We start from the raw sequence: 6,656 nt of genomic DNA on the forward strand, positions 1-6,656 counted from the left end.
CTTTTTTTTTTCTTTTTTTCTTTTCAGTGTTGGGAATTGAATCCATGGCCTTGTGCATGCTAAACACATGTTGGCCCAGAGTCTTAATGATTTATTTGTGTGGAATTTGTCATTGAAATAGGACCATATTCATTCTTATATAAAATGAAGAAAAATGAAATCAATAGAACTATTGAAGCATATAGATACTAAATATATGGTCTACCTGTCGACTATTTATTTAAAATCACACAGTACTATATTCAATACTATGCTTAGTTACACAGATATTTATATGCTCAATTCATAAGTTTGGGCAATTGTTTGTGGAATAGTGCTTAACACAGATTCTATTGGTTTATTAAACAGGTTTAGGAAATTCTAACAATTTAGCAGATATGTATTCATTATTTTTTAAACATTACATTTAAAGCTTCCTGTCTATCCTTCTTCATCTCTTTTCCTTCTCTTTTTTCCTAGAGATAAACACTTTTTTTTTTCCATGATAGCTCTGTTTTGGCAGAGATAGCTGATGGGGTCCCAGTACATTATTTTCTCTAACAGTGCATTCTATCTGGGCATGTGGCCACATAAATGAACCACATTTCCAAGCCTCTCATGCAGCAAGGCATGACTAAATTAAGGACAGTTGCAACTTTCAGGTAAATTCCTTAAAGACGCTTGCCCTCTAAATTTTCCTCCTTCCCACTGGCTGGAAATGTGGTAACTGAAACAACTTTGGCACAATCTAAGAAGCCAGAGCTACCCTGCTCATTGGCATTCTTGGAGGAACCTCATGAAGCAAAGCATCTACCTATCCTGGAAGGCTGTGTAGACAAATAATCCTTAGTCGTCTTCTTGAGGACACTTAGTTTCTAAAATGTTTATTATCTGCAAACTGATATATTTATATGGATTTATGTAATACAGCCAATGCGTCACATTTATAATGGTGGTCCCATAAAATTACAATGGTACTGAACAATCCCTATTGCCTGTGAACACATAGCTGAAAAAGAGGAAAGAGAAAAGGAAACTGCAGGAGAAGAAAAAGAAGAACCCTAAGAAAATCCACAATGAAAGGTTTAGCAGAAGGTTTTGCTGATCTCAATGACCTGCACCTAATGCCAAAAGGTTCTCATTAATAGAGAGACATGGTTATGGTACATTATCTTCTCACAAGCAAATTTATGATTAAAAAAAGAAGAAGAAGAAAGAAATCGAGGAGAGAATCACGGATATATTTCTACAAAGAGCAATACTTCCTCCGGAAGATCCTTAGGCAGGTTCTTCAAGAGGTATTACAGAGGAGACACTGTTCTCATGGGAGACAACAGTTCTTCAATAACAGTGTGTTATTGAAGAACTTCCAGTGGGACAAGATGTGGAGATGGAAGACATTGATATACTGATGATCCTGACCCTGGGTAGATCTAGGCTAATGTGTGCTTAGTTTTTTTTTTTTTTAGCAAAATAGCTTAAAAATAAAAGAAATTTTAAAAACAGAATAAGGATGTAAAGATTTTTCTTTAGTGGAGCTGTGCAATATGTTTGTGATTTAACCTAAATATTACAAAAGAGTAAAAAAGTTAAAAATTTTTAAAGTTTATAAAGTAAAAAAAAAAGATATAGTAAGGTAAATTTATTATTGATGGAAGAAATTTTTAGAATAAATCTAGTGTAGCCTAAATGTACAATGTTTATAAGGTTTATAGTAGTGGATGGTAATATCCTAAGCTTTACATTAACTCACCACTCACTGAGTCACCCCAAGCAACTTGCATTCCTACATGGTAAGTGCCTTCTATGGAATGCCAATTTTTAAAATCTTTTAGACCTTATTTTTTACTGTACCTTTCTATGTTTAGATACTCAGATATTTACCAGTGTGTAACAACTGTATGCAGTATTCAGCATGGGAATATGCTGAACAGGACCGTAGACTAAGAGCAGTGGGCTACACCCTATTGCCTGGGTGTGCAGTAGGCTACACCATGGAGGTTTATATGAGCACAATCTATGATGTTAGCACAGTGAATGAAATTGTTTAACAATGCAGCTGTCAGAGTGTATCCTGTTGTTAACCAATATATGACTTTATACATATGATTATATATATATGTGTGTCCATAAGCAATGTTATATAAATATTTTGCATATTTAAAACTTTATGTAAATTGTTTCTTTAGTGCTATTCTGCATTTTCACCCCACAATAGATTTTTAAAATATTTATTTACAATTTTTTACATGTCAGTAGAGTATATTTTGAGATATTATACATACATAGAATAAGTATAACTTATTCGAATTAGGTTCCCATTATTGTGGTTGTACATGATGTGGAATTACATTGGTGTGTAATCATATATGTGGATAGGAAAGCTATGTCCAGTTCATTCTACTGTCTTTTCTATTCCCAATCCTGCTCCCTTTCCTTCATTCCCCTTTGTCTAGTTCAATGAATTCCTAATCTTCTCCTACCTTGTTGTGGGTTAGCCTCCACATATCAGAGCAAACATTCTGCCTTTGGTTTTTGGGGACTGTCTTATTTCATTTAGTATAATTTCTACAGTTCCATCCATTTACTGGCAAATGCCATAATTTCATTCTTCCTTAAGGCTGAATATTCCCCTCTATATATATGCCAGAGTTTCTTTATCCATTCACCTGTTGAAAGACATCTAGGTTGGTTCCATAGCTTGGCTCTTGTGAATGGAGCTGATATAAACATGGAAGTGGCTGTGTCATAGTACTGATTGTAAGTCCTTTGGATATAAACCAAGGAGTGGGATAAGTGGGTCAAATGTGTTTCTATACTGCTTCCCATAGTGGTTACACCAACTTGCAATCCCACCAACAATGTATGAAGGATCTTTTCCCCTACATCCTTGTCAGCATTTATTGTTGCTCATATTCTTGATAATTGCCATACTTCTAACTGCAGTGAGATGGAATCTCAGTGTAATTTTGACTTGCATTTCTCTAATTGCTAGAGATGTTGAACATTTTTTTTCATGTATTTGTTGACAGATCTCATTTCTTCTTTTGTAAAGTGCCTGTTCAGTTCCTTAGCCCATTTATTGACTATGTTATTTGTTTTTGTTTGTTTGGTGTTAAGTTTTTTGAGTTCTTTATATATTCTGGAGATTAATGCTCTGTTTGAGGTGCCAGTAGTAAAGATTTTCTCCCATTCTGTAGGCTCTATCTTCACATTCTTGAATGTTTCCTTTGCTGTTAAGAAGATTTTTAGTTTGATGCCACCTCATTTGATTCTTGATTTTACTTCTTGAGCTTTAGGAGTCTTGTTGAGGAAGTCAGTTCCTAAGCTGACATAGTGGAAAGTTGGGCCTACTTTTTCTTCTAGTAGGTGCCCTATCTGGTCTAATGCCTAAATACTTGATCCACTTTGAGTTGACTTTTGTGCAGGGTGAGAGTTAAAAAGGTTTAGATTTTTAAAAGTTACCTATGTTAACTTATGTAACCTTAGTCATTCAACTTGACGTGGTATTGCATTATTAGGATATGCATTTGATGTTTTTATTTTGCCTTTCTGGCTCTACTTCTGTGCTCATCCCTGTGTGTCTCATGGTTTTGTGGTTGTCTCAAATTCCCTGGATCCAAGGGAAAAATCAGGTTTTATCATATTATTTGGAATCCTTGCTATATGCTGAATTAACAATAGTGCAGATCAAGCCAACTGGTACTTCATAGTCAAAGACCTGTACCTATTTTCTCCCTGTCTAAGCCTGAAGCTTCATGTGCACCGGGGCCAGAGCAGCAGATATAATAATTTTTGTTGTTTGTTTTATTTTAGGAGGTGAGTTCCCCCTCAGACCCTAGCTCTGCGTGGTGGTTGTCGTTTCAGTCCTCCACCTTGAGTGGTATGTTTTCTGTCCCAGTTAGTCTTTAGAAAGTGAATTTCAGCCGTCAGTATTTATTTTTGGATTTAAAGTCCAGCAAAGCTTGTGGCTTTTCTCATCTTCTTCCTATCCCTGGATATGTATCTCTTTGAGTCTGACTAGGTCTTTTTGGTTTTCTTTCTTAATGTTTTTATCTATTACTGTTACATTTTTGGTTCTGTGTGAATACATGAAAGTCTAAATTTACAGTGCCATCTTCACTATAAATCTCTCAACAGTCTTCTCAGGGCTAATACTTCATATTTCCTCTGCACCAGATGAAATGAGAAAGACAGAACATTTAGAAAGAATCTCTCTGCTTACACTACAGAAACTACGAAAACTATGCTTTTTGTTGGTATGTGAGCTTACTTTGCCCAACCTTCATGTGGAAGGGAAATCATACTTTCGTTAAAAGATAAAATTATATAATCTACTCTCATAGCTTCTCATGAGTAGAAGTTTATTTTAATGTAATATTTTTGTGACCACTCATTTGTGTGGCCCCAGAAATTCTAAAAATGTCAGATACACCCATATGCCACTATATTCTGACTATCTAATCCTTAAGATAATCTACTATAACTCTCCAAAATACTGTGTAATTCCATAGTAGTTGCCTCCTATCTTTTAATAATTATTTATAGTTTAATTATTTATGTTATTTTTTGAAGTTTATCTTTGTACTCATTCCTTTATTGTATTTTGTCATTTATAAATTAAGAGGCTTAACAATAAATACGTAAATTTGAGGGTAAAGATCTCTTCAGATTAGCCAAAATTTGCCATTAATCAGCAAATTAATGTCACTTTAACTTGATATTTCTTTGTATCTGAAAGAAGGCTTTCAATTGCTCCCATAACAAACTATCACAAACTTTCTGGCTTACACCAATACAAACCTGTTATCTTACAGTCCTGGAGGACAGAAGACCCAAACAGTTCTCAGCTAAAATTGAGATAGTGGCAATAGTGTGTTCCTTCTGGAAGTCTAGGGGAGAACCTATCTTTTCCAGCTTCTTGATGCTTCTGGGGGTTGTAGCCCCTCTTCTGCCTTCAAAACCCGGTGCAGAGCATCTTCAAATTTCTCACTGGCTCTGACTTTTTTTTTTTCCTCTTCTGCTTATAAGCACACTTGTGATTTTACTAGGCCCACCTGGATAATCCAGGGTCCGCTTCACATCACAAGTCCATTTGATTAGGAATCTTAATTTCATCTACAACCTCAATTTGCTTTTGTTAATGTCACCCAACATATTCACACGTCCTGGGAATCAGGACATGGACATCTGTGAGAGAATCATGATTCTATCTACTATAGAGATATTAGCATCTTATGTCAGAGGGGGAAAGTCAATATAAATGATAGTGAAATAAGCAGCTAGCCACTTGGAAATTAAAAATAGGGATATCTACTTTAATCTCAATAACATAATCAAAATAGTTGAATTAAACAAAATCATAAATATATAAGAAGGAAAATTCAAAGATGGCCAAAGGGAGTTGTCCAGCACTCATCTCCTTCTCCACAAGGAAGAGTGAGAGCAACAGGTAAATAGCTGTATTTTGAGGTAAAGGACCATGATAGAACACTGGAACTCATCAAGGGAGAGACTGGAACCAAGACTTGGAGACTTGAAATGGCAGCATAGAAAGAAGAATAAGATACAAAGGCAACTCCTATCTCAGTTCTCCAGCCACAAAGGAGAGACTTTTCTTTGCAGGGGAAAGGGCAAGAGGAGGAGTCCCAGCAAACCTTATCAATACAGATGCTGGCAATTCTAGCTACTGGAAAGTTTAGTAATCATCACAGGCTTGCAGCCCAGGTAGGGGAGCAACTTGGAGTCTGCATACCAGCCTTGCTTTGGAGAAGGAATTACCTTATTCCCCCATTAACCTCAGATGCCAGGCTGCTGTAGCTTGATGCCTTCTTGAGAAAGGAGCTATTGACTGAATTCATACTATCTCAAGGGTCAGAAAGCTCCATATATCCCAATCCCTGGAACCCCACAGATATTCCACCACACTAACACAGAGGACTATGCCTCACAAGCCCAACTTGATCCAGCAAAGTATCTGTGACCCCAATGCCCAAGCCTGTGCAATGCCCTACAAGAGATATGTGTTTTATCACAGAAGGGGATGACAGTGCCACTCTTAAGAAGTGAGAAATAAAATGCTTGTCCTCTGGGACCTAAGGTGTGGCAGCCCATGGACTGAAAGCGAGCATGATCAATGTTCCTTGCTGCTGTCTACCCCTGTAGGTGGCTGGATGGGGCCTGTTCCACTACCAGGTCTGGGACTGAGACAGTGTTTAGTGCCAAGGACATCTGATGCTGCCTCCCTTCACACACATGTAAAGAAAGAAAGTAAGACAGAAGTCAGCCTCTGGGACTGTTGGAACATGATTAAAAAAACAATTACTCTTGTTTTGGGAGTACCTGAAGGGGAAAGAAAGGGAAGACAGAGAAAACCTGTTCAATGACATGTTATCTGCAAATTTACCCAACCTTAAGAAAGATATGGACATCCAAGTACAGGAGGCTCATAGGCCTCAAATAAATTGACTAAAGTAAGAGTGGTAAGGGTGGACATACTTTATCATATCATGCTCTAGATCTTAGAAGAAAAGTAAAACCTTTAGCTTTATGATATGATGCTGGCTGTGAGTTTGAAATATATGTATACAATGTTGAGGTATGTTCCTTCTAAATTTAATTTGTTCAGATTTTTTTTGGGGGGTGGGGTTACTGGGGATTGAATTCAGGAATGCTTT

Source organism: Marmota monax, unplaced genomic scaffold, assembly GCF_021218885.2.
Source record: "Marmota monax isolate L192 unplaced genomic scaffold, Marmota_monax_Labrador192_F-V1.1 WCK01_AAM20220418_F8-fsc00002, whole genome shotgun sequence".
Lineage (NCBI taxonomy): Eukaryota > Metazoa > Chordata > Mammalia > Rodentia > Sciuridae > Marmota > Marmota monax.